The sequence below is a fragment of the Lactuca virosa genome, chromosome 2 (genome assembly GCF_052849685.1).
Source record: "Lactuca virosa cultivar CGN04683 chromosome 2, Lactuca_virosa_CGN04683_v6, whole genome shotgun sequence".
NCBI classification, from domain to species: domain Eukaryota; kingdom Viridiplantae; phylum Streptophyta; class Magnoliopsida; order Asterales; family Asteraceae; genus Lactuca; species Lactuca virosa.
In genome coordinates this window covers 259,081,154-259,096,747 of record NC_136427.1, presented here as the reverse complement: position 1 = coordinate 259,096,747, position 15,594 = coordinate 259,081,154, and the positions used below count along the sequence as shown (strand labels likewise).

General features: G+C 37.9%; 2 long non-coding RNA genes across 2 annotated transcripts; one reads left to right on the top strand and one right to left on the bottom strand.

The window, feature by feature from the left end:
- Positions 1-3,058: 3,058 nt before the first annotated feature.
- LOC145160895 (uncharacterized) lies at positions 3,059-3,942 on the bottom strand. Its single transcript, XR_013738260.1, has 3 exons — positions 3,830-3,942; positions 3,509-3,699; positions 3,059-3,380 (listed from the first exon to the last, which is right to left on the bottom strand). It is a non-coding gene; the product is annotated as an uncharacterized LOC145160895 (long non-coding RNA).
- Positions 3,943-4,289: 347 nt separating this feature from the next.
- LOC145160896 (uncharacterized) lies at positions 4,290-6,917 on the top strand. Its single transcript, XR_013738261.1, has 2 exons — positions 4,290-6,125; positions 6,218-6,917. It is a non-coding gene; the product is annotated as an uncharacterized LOC145160896 (long non-coding RNA).
- Positions 6,918-15,594: the final 8,677 nt, after the last annotated feature.

The window sequence follows — 15,594 nt, the reverse complement described above, 5'->3', positions numbered from 1 at the left end:
CCAGCGTAGTCCGAAGATCAGTTCCTATAAATACCTTGTGAAGGCAGCCGGCTTCTTCACTCATTCCACCACAACTTTCTCTCTCTACTTTCTCTCACTACCCCCTAACCCCCCCCCCCCCTCCCTAATCCTAGGTAAACCCCCTAGCACCCGAAGGAAGCCCCAAGGCTCCCGAAGCCCCAAGAAAAAGAGTCTTTTGGTTTGGAAACGCTGCCCCAAGCGAAGCCTGGTTTTCGAGAAAACCCGCTGTAAGTTAGCTACGCCTACGCTATTTTTAATATATAGTTTCTAATTAATTATAGTAACATTATTAGGACCTTAAAATAATTATTTGGGCTATTATTATGAGTTATATAAGAGTGTTGTTTAACGCTTATATAATAGTAATAATAGCTAGACTATTAATTAGTCGCGGTTAACGTTAGACTAAACCCTAGTGGTATTGATACTAGGTTTTGTCGAGGGAAAATTGTTTTGAGATAACGAAGTGTTGTCCGAGTACCGAGTCACCACCTTACCAGGTGAGTGCATAGTCACTTTCATCTTACACATAGATATGAAGTATTTAATATAAATTACGTGCTATGTGTGCATATTGTCTGAATACTTGTTGTCTATGCTGATGAAAGATTTTTTATACATGTTTTAAATGATTTAAACTGTATATGTATTTTATATCTACAAAAAAATGTTGGGGTAAAACATTGGTAGATGTAATAGACGATGTGTGATAAAATGATGAGAGGCCTCGATGTTGTTGTTGTTGATTCTGTCATCTAGCGGAGTATGGATGACAACCACGAACTCTTCTAGACGGTCCAGTTGAACGCGAACAGGCTCGCAACCTGTAGGTGTTTGTGAACGATGTGTTCACCGGTGTACTCCATCCCCCTCATGGTTGCCTTAAGGACATTTATTGCTGAGGAATCCCCTTAGCAGTAGTGTCCTTCCTGATGATGATCCTTAGGCTAGGTCCCTTATGATAGGTGTTTAGGGACGTAAAGTGAGGATAACGGGAACGGGTAATCGGGTTATTGTTGGTTGATGAAATTAAATAACTTATTTATTGTGGGTTGAAAACCCTATGTGCTCACCAGGCTCCCAAGCCTGACCCACTCAGTTTCATGTATTACAGGTAGTGGCGCTCGAGCATAGATGTGATGTTTTGGATGAGGGATTACGGATATAGGCCTGTAGATATGAAATAATGTAGTAAGGCTTATATTTCACTGTTTATGCTTTTCAACTGTATCGAACATGACATCCCAAGTCTTTTTAATGAAATACATTTCTACGGAAATGCTTTGATAAATCTTTATCATATTTTTATTTTGGGAACAAATTCCGCAACACTTTTATGTAAAATGTTACTCTAATTTTCAAACAAGCATAAACAAAATCGGTCTTTTCTGACCGTGAAAATGGGGATGTCACAAAAACCTATGAGGTATGGACAAAAAATTCGACCTGAAGGAAGATGGAACACGATATTTCATGAACCGAACTCGGACCCCAAAGTTTGGTGAATTCAGGATTCTAGTTCTAGAAGAAACTCTCAAGTCAAGATATTCAATACATCCCAAATCAGATAAGATATATCTAGATCTCAATAAGCTTTATTGGTAACCCAACATGAAGGCAGAGATTGCCAACTATGTAAGTAATTGCTTGACTTCCACGTGTTAAATCTTAAGGAGTGTCTCTCCAATGAAAACCTTGTCATTCCTCTCAGTGGGATACAAGTCAACACTAAACTTCATTTCGTAAAGGAACCGGTGAAGATCATGGATCGAGAAATCAAAAGCCTCAACCAAAGTCGAATAACTATAGTAAATGCCCGATAAAACTCTTGTACAGAGCTGGAGTTCACTTGGAAATGTGAGGATCAAATGAAACAAAAGTATCCGCAATTTTTCAGCGGTACTCCCTCCACTACTGTAATGAAATACTAGTAGAACAAAATAATAGTGGAACAAAATATTCTAGAACATAATAATTTCGGGATGAAATTCCCTTAACGGGGAGGTAATGTGACATCCCGGAATTTAGGTCAAAGACTGTGAACTGTCAAGTTCACAGTAAGTCTCTTGGTAATTTGACTCATTCTGTTTTAATGCGTCTAATGTAAAAAAAATGAGTTATTTCAACTATTATAAGATACCAGATGGTATCTTACTTCTAATTGTGTAAATTTACGAACGAATCAAACAGTTCAAACTGCAACCATAGTCAATGCGTCTGAAAAACTGAAAGTTCGTATTAAGCCGTTGTGAGAAAAACAAACACTCTTGTCTCATAGTACGTGTTTTTCTGTTTTCGAAAATATAAAGAACGTCCAAAACGGAGTTCGTATGCAAAATATACGACCATTTTAAGAATCCAAAACCAATATAATACTTATTTTCTTAAAATCGTTAAAACCGTTTCTATCCGTTGAGGGTCTTGCACACCTCAAATGGAAATTCCGAAAGCATTTTTGGAATCATACTATAGCCTAATAATTAATTTCATATTTGAAATATTTTTTTAAAATGTTTATAAAAGTTAAAAAAATCAAACGTTTTCAGATTATTAATCGCGAAGCCTTAAACTATTGACTTCGACAAAATTTCTATTATTGGTAGCGTATTCCAGAAAAATATAGGAATCCAAACCGGTTGTGGTGGATTTTAACGATGGAAATAACCCAACAGTCAACAATTTCGTGAACTACTATAAATATGTATGTATATACGGGTATGGACATGTGTCATGATCAATTACGAGCGTGTTCGACACACAGCGTTTGAGAGCTTCTAGCTTCTAGTGTTTGACAAAACGCTACATTTTGAATAGAAAGCATCGTTTGGCACCACCCGCTACAAGCTGCCCGCTACCAACTATTTTTGCCGAACACCCCCTACATGTGGTTGGTTAAATTGTCATAAATATACATTATATATGTGTGTGTTTTAAATTTAACAAACCAAGGTTTAACAAATTAATAAATTCTACATTCCTAACGTACGAGTTTAAATTTATACATATGTATTACACAAGTTATATAACAAATTCATGATAAATGAAAGTAGATTATAATTATTAAGAAATGGTTTGTAAAAGTTTTAAGTATACATACATGTGTATGCAACAAGAAAACACCAATAATACATACCAAATCAAACAAATACACACAAGTACATACCCAATTAAAACATACCTCAATACACACACATTACATAATGCAACAAATACATAATACAAAATACCAAAAATGAAACTTGTACAATACAACTTATGCCGGTTATTGTACAACCCGTCACTGATTACTTCCAAGTTTCATCCTAAACAAAACCACACGCAAAGTTTCTGCTGTCCTTCCATTAAAGCCATTCCATCTACTGCACATTCAAGGAGGAAAGGAAGAATTAACACTCCAAGATAAAAGCAATACTCCAAGGTAAAATCAATCTATACGATGATAAAAATCGTTTTAGTAAGATATGGATGATCAAAAAAAAAAAAACACCTCCTGAAATCGATGAAGTTGTTTTCTGCCATTTTCTTGCTTCTTCTTCATTTGATACCATGAACACACCAAAGTGTGTGTGTTTTTACTCCTAAGGGTCGACTAAACCCCCTCCCTTTGGCCTACAGAATCACCACAATCAAACCACTCTCCATCACCCATTCGATGTCCCCTCTTCCCTCTATATTTTCCTGTCAAAATCAAAATCAAACACCAATTCCTCCCAATGATTTCTGTTCAAACAATCAAAAAAAAAAAAAAAAAAAAAAAAACTATGAAAGAAGATCAGGGGAGCTTCCGGAGCAGCCCCCGTCCACGCACCTTTCAACAACCGAGAGCAAAGCCCACCGAAGTGGGTGTTTCCCGGGAGCAAACACGGGAGGCGACAGCCCCCTCTGATCCCTCGACCTCTTTCCTACCGCGACGATGCTGCTGCTCTACCCCATCCCGTTCTTCCCTTCGGCCCGTCGAACCCAGGAGACCACATCGGTTTGCGAAGCCGACCGATCGAACATTCGCTGCTTCTTTACGTCTTCGATGCTTCGGCTTCGTCGAGCCCCGGAGACGGCGATCCTCCTCCCGATGGCTCGATCAGTCGCTGCCTTCGTGCTTTTTCCCCTTCCATCGTCGTCTGCTTTCATTCGTGGTTCCTTCGTTGCCCAATCGATTTTGCCTCCGATTTCTTTTGGCCTTCTGTGCTTTCCCCTCGTGACCGGTTCGTTTTCTCATCGATCGCCTCGTTCATATCCTCTTTCATTCATTTGCTGGGTGAAATGAGGAACCCACACACACACACAAAAAAAAAAAACGATTCCCTTTTTACTTAATGAGTTTAGACAGAACTAACCCCTTCCTTTATATTAATTGTTCAAATCAGCCCCTTCCTTGATATGTCTCAACAAAATGAGTCCCTTTCCCCAAAACTTTGGTTTAATTAAAACATAATAGCCCCTCCATGGAAAATCCTTTACAAAATCAGTCCAGTCTTTAAACTTAAATTCCATTTAAAACATTTCAGTCCCTCACTTGAATTATTTCAACCAAAGCAGTCCTATTTTGGTTAATTAAATTACTAAACAACCCCCAACAAATACTAGACGATACAAAACTATATGTGCCTAAATATTTTGTTTATATAAATCAATTTTCTTTTTATACGAAAATACAATAAATCTAGTTTATAAAAATATTATTATTTAACAACTTACCATATTATTACGAATAAACTAGTATAAAATTTTGTATACGTATTATGGTTATTTTATCGGGAAATAACCCTTTCACACAACAAATACTAGACGATACAAAACTATATGATTTTTTTATGTGACATTGGATATTATAACCAACACGTTATGAAACTCTGTAGTATTTCAAGGATTCAACTTATTACTAAGCATGTTTATTTATATGTTTAAGTACACAACGTTTATGCATGTACATATGTTTATTAATTTGAAACATTCATTTTTTATAAAAGTGAGCACACCATACTTTTGCATACATTTCAAACATACTCGGCTTTTATAAACCTCATACAACGGTATTCATTATGCCTAGTGACTTAATCACAATAAAGTTAGGGCTGAGAGTTATTCACCAACTTTTTTAGTTAAGGGCCTTTTAGTGAGATGTTATTCATTAGTTGAGTTTAAATACTTAGCATACACACACTACTGTAACCGTTAATCTTCGGAGCAAGATACATATGTATAGATCTATACGGGGTTGACATCCCCACTTGCGGTTGCTAGCTACAACCCTCGACCGATCAATTGAAGCGGGTGATAGGTGTCTACAATTTTTACTACAACGTCTAATGAAGCATTGTAGGGGTACACTCAAGTCGTATAGCTCGGTTATAAGACTCACTATAAACATTAACTAGAATATATATATATATATATATATATATATATATATATATATATCTCATCATGCATGTTATTAAGCTCTTGAGGTAATCTAAGTCGATAGGCAACCAGACCTATCATGTCGAGGATTTTGAATGGTCCTATGTACCTAGGGTTTAGCTTTCCCCGCTTTCTGAATCTTATAACTCCTTTCCAAGGAGATACCTTGAGCATCACCCTATCTCCGACTTGGAACTCTAGAGGTTTGCACCTTATATGAGCATAGCTCTTCTAATGGTCACGTGCTGCCTTCATGCGCTCTCAAATTTGAAATATCGTTTCAGTCGTCTCATGAATAAATTTTGGTCCTGTTCATAGGGTATCCCCTACGAATTTCTTGGCTAGTTGGGGTATCGCCAACTTCTGCCCAGTAAATAGGAGATCGACACTTTCGTCCATATAACGCTTTGAATGGTGTTGTCTTAATGCTCGTGTGATAAATATTATTGTATGAGAACTTGATCAATAGAATATGAGCATCCCATGCATTTCCGAAATCTATCACACATGCTCTAAGCATGTCTTCCAGCGCTTAGATGGTCCTTTTGACTTTCGTCATCGGTTTGAGGTTGGTAGGCTGTAATCATATCCAGGCGAGTACCAATGGATTTTTGCAAACTTTTCCAGAATCGTGAGGTAAATCTGCTATCTCTGTTAGAGATAATAGATAACGGTACCCCATGCAATCTGACAATCTCTCTAAGGTACGTCTTGTTTAGCTTTTCCATCTTATCCATCTCTTTTATTGGTATAAAGTGGGTACACTTGGTTAATCTATTGACAACTACCCATATAGTGTCGTAACCAGTAGTAGTCTTGGGCAGTTTGGTCATAAAGTCCATTGTGACCTACTCCCACTTTCACCGAAAGGGCCCTATTTTTTCCAGAGTATTCCTCGTCAGAGCAGGTACAAATGTCTTGATACTTAAGTATACTTAAGACTGATATTAGGGAGTTCATATCGAACAATCGATAAAAGACCTTAGCAGAGATGCAAGAGCATCCCAGGAGAAGGTAAATTGAGTTGGAAACTCAACAAAAGGAAATGAAGCAGACTCCAGCTCCATCTCAACCATCAACCAAGAAATCCAAGCCCGACCAAATGAGGTCTGGAGGGCAGAGAGGTCCACGTTCTAACACGTGTGGGAAGTGCTGAAACATAAAAGTGACCCTCAACATCTATGAAGTGTGTTGAGGTACCGAAGACCTATTTTGATTGTTGTGGTAGAACTTTGGTTGAGTATCAGATGCGAAGACTTTGAAGATCAACACTGAAGACTTGGAATACCGGAAAAAGGATGTTGAGCCGAAGAAAAGCATGTTTTGTCTTTTGTATGTCGAACTGTTAGAAAAATAATGTTCACATTTTCTGACGTTGTGTGTTAGATGAGTTATGACAATCCAGGCGTAGCAAGCATGGCCGCCTGACTTAGATATATTTTATTGCTTATCATGTTCTCGGTTTTGCTATAAATAGATGATCATGTTAATCGATCTATGAGGACCACTTCCCAAACTTTCATTGTATTACTCTTTATTGAATACAAGTCTTCATTTTCTTCATTATCTCTTGCTTATGTTGTTCATCATTTACTAACTTGTGTTTGAATGCATACCTTGTTACGATTCAACTATGTATTATTATTTTCTTATGTTTACTAATTAATCTTCTTTCTCTCTCTCTCTCTCTCTCTATATATATATATATATATATATATATATATATATATATATATATATATATAATATATATATATATATATATATATATATATATATATATATATATATATATATATCTTTATCATTCCGTATATATATTCATTGTTGAGCTTATCAAAATATCCATTGAGATTAACTTACATTTCCACAAATCAATCTTAAGTTTTTATCTCAACAATTGGTATTAGAGCCATAGTGGTTGCTTTTTAATTTTCTTTAAAAACATAACTCGTTTCAAAAGAAAAACTCTTATTAAAAAAGGCTTTCTATACCACTTAGCTCATATTTTTCAAAATCTAAGGGAATATGGCACAAGCTTACTCTCTAAATATATCTAACAATGTTGGAGGTTCTAATTGAGCTTCAATACTTGTTGCAAGTGAATCACTAGTCTCAACGTATGGAAAGATATATAAGAAGACTTGGTAAGGAAGTTTGGAGATCTGTGAACTTTTGGTTGACAAGGGTTAATCTGTGAGCATCAACCGTGACTACAATCCTCAAAACAACTCCCATCAACACTATCCTCAACCCTCCAAATATCCCAAAAATCCACCATATCAACCCTATCTCAAAACACACCTTTGATGCTCACAAACTCCATTGAAGCATTAAAAGAAGACAAATCGTCAGATACCGCGGATGGAACCGAAGAGAAGAAAGAAGGAACTCTCATATGCCATAAGCGTCACAAGGAAAATCACTTCGCAAGAGACTGCAAAGACAACGTTGTAAAAGACAAAGAACTCTATCTTAGAATGGCTCAAGAAGCTGAAGACAACGAAAGGGTTGAGAAAGCATTTATAACACAAGTAAGGAGAGACCATCGAGTATGGTCTTCGGGAGATGAAGATGAAGACAATGACAACATGAGGAAACGAGGAAAGATATGTCTAGTTCCAAATAAAATGAGAACACCAAAAATATGAAGAAAATTTACTGCTTCATGGAAAAGGAAGGGAACATCAGCATCATTGAACTTGTAAAATTTATGATTCAATCAAACAATTATAGCATGCATGACTGTCAACCATATCTAGAACAACATACTCAAACATGTGCTGATGTCCTTTCAGATTATAACAAAGCCTTAGATGAAAAGAACATAGCGAACCAAGAGTTGTATCACTTAAGAGGAAGACTAGAGGACAAGAAGCTTAAGGTCACTGTGTTAGAAGCATAATTGGAACTAAAAAAAGATGCTAGGCTGCTTAGTGAAACTCAGTTAGATGTTACTTTTAATCAACGAGATTTAGCCCGAGCTGAAATTATACGCTTAAACACATTAATAGAAAAACTCTTTAATGAAACTGAAGCAATTAAAAATCTGGTCAATAATGGGTATGTAGATAATACTTACAATTGGGGATGGTCAAATGGATACAACTGTTGGATAAGGTGTCTAAGTCCATAACTATTTCTGGTATGTACTTGACCCGACCCGGCATGGTCCATTTGGGTTGCATGGCACCATACAATTGGATAAACTAAAATGAGAGAAATAACACTTATGGTTTATTAATATATTATAAGTTCTAATATATTAATAATATTATTTAATTAGTTTGATCAAGAATTAATTTAGAATTAATTAAGTGATCAAAAGATAACTAATTAAATATATGGGTAGATTATGTAAATCTTCCATATCTTATATAGTGGGCTAAGAGGCTCCATGGATTATCAAGTTGGGTTCCACCCATAGGATGCTCCATAGATGCTCCATGGGAGTTACAAACCCATGGGTCATGGAAATGAAGAGTCATGACACATTAGGGTTTACATGGTGTAACCCTAGATGTGTCAACACTATATAAGAAACTCATTCTCCACCAAAATAGGTTACACTAAGAAACAAGAGGGCTAGAGCCGATTTTGCAAGTGTAAGATTCTCTCAAAGTTTACTCCTTTGCATTTGGTGTTGTGTGAAGCATTTGAGGCATCACACTTGGGGTGCTAGGCTCACAAGGTTTCAAGGATCATAATCAACAACAAGGTAAGTTATTCTATCTTTCATTCAAGTTAAAAATGTTCCCCATGTATGCTAGATAGGAATATAACCTTGGAATTCAACTTTGCATGATTATTAGACAAACATAGATCCAAGGTTATTAGGGTTGCATGTACACTTAGGAAGTGTTAGAATGCTCAAAACCCATCAGTGGTATCAGAGCCTAGGTTTGTTTGTTGTTTTTTTTTTTGTGTGCAAACAGCTTGAAAAAAAATCGTTTTTCTGTTTTCTGCTCGTATGAAAGTTTGCACATTTGTTGCTGGAAATGGACTAGAAACATTACCCTAAAACTGTTTTGATGTTTTAAAGCTTGTTTTAGATGATGTAATGTTTATGCTAATCCATTTACAATGGCAATTATTAAAATTACAAGTTTTTTTTTAAGTGTAATTTTTGATTCTTGAAAGTGTTCATATTCATGTTCTTGAACTTATGAAGATTAGATAATCATATGAATTGTTTGTAACCTTCATGGTAGTTTAATTCATGATCATAATGTGTTTTAATGGAGTCCATAACTTGTCCTCAAGTTATGGAAAACCAAAAGTCTCTCTTTTATTAAAGCCATTAAAAGAACATAAGAGTTATAAAAATGAAGAGTTTTCATTTTTATTACTCAATTAATTCATAAGTTATAAGAAATGAAAAGTTTTGGAAGTTTACAAAACTTGCCCTCAAGTTTTGGAACATGTAAAGTCTTGATTAAAACTTTAGTTCCAACCCTTAGAATTTTAAAAGTTAAAATTCAACCCTTATACTTTATAATATTATAAGTTACTAATATATATATGTATAACAACAAGTCGTCTTACCGCTAGTACGCCTCATTCACGAAGCCGGTCTATAAGGGGGGTATAAGGTTGTTGCCTATAAAATGGCAACTTAATGGGTGTCCACTCTCACCCACCGCTTCCTTGATCGGTGGAGGGTCGTTAGCCGAACGGGTAAGACAAGGACTTATAAATTCTCATTAAAAGTATGATGAATATTATAAAGTAACTAAATGCTTTTATTAAATTCCCAATCTTAGTTACTTTAGGAAAATGTGAATAAGGTGCTAATCCATGAAATTACACTTTACACTTTGTTTAAGTCGTTGGTGGAGCGTGTGTGGTTAACCGGCACACTAACTTGGACTTAACAAGGTAGGTAAAGGGTGACTTAAGGTTTACCATAGCATCGGTGGAGCGTGTGTGGTTTACCGGCACATCGATTGAGTGATAAACCTTTAGGGTACCAAGTGATTTGCATGGTTACTTCACACCTCCTTTTGTGATCCTCGGTATCCCAGTCACAAAACTTGGAGGGCACACTCGAGATTGAAACATGCCTTTGAAAAGTTCATTGAATCTCAAAAGAATCTAGGAATTTCTAAGAACCAATTAAAAACCTAATATCTATATTTCATTTTTCATGGTGGAAATTGGTGAATCGTCATTCACCTACCTTTCAAATATGTTATAGCTTGGATTACGGCATACCTCTTCTAAGTTATAATATATTGTGATTGGATTCTAGCCTTAATATTACATTTGGGTGTTTTATTAAGGACTCTCTTAATATCTAAACTAATCTTGTTCTCTTCTTTCAGATGTCTTCAAACAATGCTGCTTCTGGCTCTAATCCTAATGGATCCTTTACCCTTATGAACTTGTGTGGGAAAGTCACTTTTGATGGATCCAACTTCAATGAATGGATCAGAAACATCAGGATGATTACCCGCTACGAGGACAAAGAATATGTCCTTGACAAGGAGCTTAAGGAGATTGATGAGACCACTGCAACTCCCCAGGAGATCGCTGACTTCCGGGCACATGAAAGGGATGCTACAAAAGTGGCATGCATCATGTTGGCCACCATGACAGCGGAACTCCAAAAGTCCTATGAGGACTTCTACCCTTTTGAAATGCACCAAGATCTGATGGAAAGATACCATCAAAGTGCACGACAAGAGAGGTATGAAATCATATGCTCTATCATAACAACCATGATGAAGGACGGGGAATCCGTCACGAGCCACATGCAGAAAATGCAAAGGTATGTGGATCGGTTGCTGAAGCTTAATGTGAACTTCCCTGAGGAGCTTGCAATAGATATCATTTTGCACTCCTTACCATCGTGATATGATCAATTCCGCATGACATATCACATGAATAAGGAAGAGGTCACACTCAGCAAACTTCAGGGACTCCTCAAGACCGCAGAAACAGGTCTTAAGGGTAAGTCGGTTGTTAACACTCCTACTCCAAACTCCGCCCCGGTTTTGGCAATCGGGAAAGGTAGAGGGAAGAAGAGGAAGAGCTCTTCGAAGGGTACCAAGGCTAGGACCCTTGATGGCTCTTCTTCAAGTGGAACCAAGAAAGGTTTTGTCACTCCTTCTTCTGACCCTAAAGAGGCTGAATGCTTCTATTGCCATGAAAAGTCACATTGGAAGCGGAACTGCCCAAAGTACCAGCAAGATGTGAAGGATGGGAAAGTTAAACCCAACCATGCAGGTATTTACACTATCTTATCTAATAACTCACCCCATTCTAACTCTTGGGTCCTTGATACCGGTTGTGGTATTCATATCTGTTCTGATTTGCAGGGACTAAGAAGAAGTGAGAATGTGGAGCATGGAAGAATAAACTTAATCATGGGGAATAGGAAAACTTTACCTGTCACCAAGATTGGAGTTTATACTTTATTGCTAAGTAGTGGGTTTAGTTTAGATTTGAATAAATGTTGTTATTCGCCAGAAATAGCAAGAAATATTATTTCCTTTCATGCATTGTATAAACAAGGTTTCACCTTTTCATTTGATAATGAAGTTGGTTCGATTAATGCTTTCTTTAATAATGTTCTTTATTTTAAAGCATTACCTTGTGATGGTGTGTATGAAACTGTATCTGTGGTTGATAACTTAGGAAATAATGTATTGTGTATTGATTCTGTTAATGATAATAACTTGGATAAAGCATCATTATGGCATTGTCGTCTTGGACATATAAGCAAGAAACGCATAGGCCAACTCCAAAAGGATGGAGTATTGGAGTCATTTCACCTAAAGTCAGATGATAGTTGCGATTCATGCTTACTTGGAAAAATGACAAAGTCACCCTTCACAGGTTCTTGTGAGAGGGGTGAAGGTTTGTTGGATCTTATACACACGGATGTGTGTGGGCCCTTCAAACATGCCACAAGGGATGCTAATCGTTATTATTTGACTTTTACTAATGATTACAGTAGATATGGATATGTCTACTTAATAAGGCATAAGTCAGAGACTTTTGAGAGGTTTAAAGAGTTTAAACAGGAAGTCGAGAATCAATTGGGCAGGAACATTAAGATGCTTCGATCCGATCGAGGTGGTGAGTATCTTAGTTCAGAGTTCCTCGACTATCTTAGGGAATGTGGGATTGTCTCACAATTGACACCTCCCAGGACACCGCAGTTGAATGGTGTAGTTGAGAGGCGTAATCGAACCTTGTTGGATATGGTTCGTTCCATGATGAGTCGAGCTTCGCTACCAATCTCATTTTGGGGGTATGCCTTAGAGACTGTCGCCCATATCCTTAATCTAGTTCCCACAAAGAAAGTTGCCAAAACTCCTCATGAGATTTGGACTGGTAAAGTACCCAAACTAGACCACATTAAGATTTGGGGTTGCGAGGCTTTCGTGAGACGCGAGACTCATGATAAGCTCGAACCTCGAAGTGAGAGGTGTATTTTCATCGGCTACCCACATAAATCCTTTGGTTACCTCTTCTACAGACCTAGTGAGAATGTGGTCTTTGTAGCTAGGAGGGCTTTCTTTCGAGAGAGAGAGGTCATAAGCCAAGGAGACAGTGGGAGGCAAGTTGACCTTGAAGAATTTCAAGAGTCAAGTGGTGAAGGAACTTCAAACCCTAGCACTCAACTTGAGGAGGAAACTCCTGTTGAGCCAATTGACAAGTCTGTACCTCTGAGGTGTTCCACAAGGGTTAGGAATGCACCTGAGCATTACTATGGATTCCATATTACTGCGGAAGGTGATACACTTATCAGTGATGAGACACTGATAGGTCTGGATGAACCTAACAGTTACGCGGAAGCCATGGCAGGCCCTGAGTCAGCCAAGTGGAAAGAGGCAATGGACAGCGAGATACAGTCCATGTATGACAATCAAGTTTGGAACTTGGTTGAGAATGTACCAGGTCGTAAGACTGTAGGGTGCAAATGGATCTTCAAGAAGAAGACCGACATGGATGGTAATGTACACACTTATAAGGCACGACTGGTTGCAAAGGGTTTCTCACAAACTCCGGGAGTTGATTATGATGAGACATTTTCTCCAGTGGCCAAGATTAAGTCTATTAGGGTTCTGTTAGCCATAGCTGCATTTCATGACTATGAAATATGGCAAATGGATGTCAAAACCGCTTTCCTTAATGGAAAGTTGGCTGAGGATGTTTACATGAGTCAGCCAGAGGGTTTTGTCAATACAGAGTACCTTAATAGAGTGTGTAAGCTTGAGAAATCCATTTATGGGTTAAAGCAAGCACCTCGCATATGGAATCTTTGCTTTGATGAGAAAGTCAAAGAATTTGGCTTTTCTAGGAGTGAAGATGAATCTTGTATATATGTCAAGGCTAGTGGGAGTATAGTTAGCTTTTTGGTATTGTATGTGGATGACATACTACTCATAGGAAATGACATCCCAACTCTGCAGGAAGTTAAGTCCTGGCTTGGGAAGTGTTTCTCTATGAAGGATCTAGGAGAAGCTGCCTATATTCTAGGGATAAGGATCTTGAGAGACCGGAGTAAAAGACTAATTGGACTTAGTCAGAGTACTTACTTGGATAAGGTGTTGAAGAGATTCGGCATGCAGGACTCCAAGAAAGGAGAGTTACCCATCCAGAGTAATGCCAGATTGAGTAAGACACAAAGCCCTAGTACTGAGGCTGAGATAGCAGAAATGAGTCGAATACCTTATGCTTCGGCTGTAGGATCGATCATGTATGTTATGACGTGTACTCGACCTGATGTAGCCTTTGCTTTGAGCATGGTTAGCAGGTATCAGGGGAACCCTGGCAAGGCACACTGGACTGCGGTAAAGAATATCCTCAAGTACCTACGGACGACTAAGGACTGGGTCCTTACCCTCGGTGGGAGTGAAGACTTGAGAGTTGTAGGGTATAGTGATGCTAGCTTTCAGACTGATAGGGATAATTTCCGCTCTCAGTCAGGCTGGGTCTTTACCTTAAATGGAGGAGCAATTTCTTGGAAGAGTTCCAAGCAAGAAACAGTGGCTGATTCAACTTGCGAATCAGAGTATATAGCAGCTAGCGAGGCAGCAAAGGAGGCGATATGGCTGAAGAACTTCATTGGAGACCTTGGAGTTGTACCAGCTATTAAAGAGCCAATGGAAATTTTCTGTGATAGTGAAAGTGCAATTGCCTTAGCCAAGGAACCAAGGGATCACGGGAGATCCAGACACATCGACAGAAAATACCATTTCATCAGACATCGAATAGAAGAAGGACTCCTCGTGGCAAAGAGGGTATCATCGGATGAGAATCCAGCAGATCCCCTCACGAAAGGACTGACTCGGGTTAAGCATCTCCAGCATGCTCGGAGCATAGGGCTGAAGGATGATATTAGATTTAGTAGTTAGATAACCTTGAAATTTGTAAAGTGTAATTGACATTAGATGATGAATAAAAGGTGTTTTATTTATGAGTAAAGTGTTGCTATCTCTTGTCGATCGTTTACTATATTTCTTTTGCATGTTTTGACTTCCAGAATAATTATGTTTGGTATATCATATTATTCGAACCTCCACAGTCGGTCATATGTCGGAAGTAGGTATGAATCAAGACTGTCATGATTGGTTGCAGAGGTCTAAGTTGTTGGACATGGCTACAACACTCATGAGTGCTCATAAGTTCTGAGCATTGGAATCAACCCACGCTCACTGGAATCACTTCATGGAATTTATCTCGAGTGATCGTGAGACGGTAATATCATATAAGTCTTCAATCCTAAAGATATGATTTGTTACTTATGAGTTGGTTATGCATTGATTGTACGTTAACGCATTGGTAACTCGATGTTATAAAACGTGCTTTTGTGTATAATTCAATGAGTGGTAGAACAAACATATGAGTCGAAGTTTATCTGTTCCTTCTTGGATTAGAAGCTGATATCTGGGCCCCTCGATGATTTTGTTTTGACCTATGTACCGGGCCCGGTCAGAACTAAGTTGATGTGTTCAATTAAGTTCTTTGTCAAACAAATCGGAAATCGGGAAACAAACTGCTGGACACAAAGTAAGACACTGTTCCATGTATTTGTCCGGCTGATATCTAGAACAGAGGATTATATGATCACTTATCTTAAATGGCGTATCATCATCTTCTCAGTTCCGAGAGACCTTGAAAGAGCTACGATTGCCGATCGGTTCCTGAAGTATTGCAGTT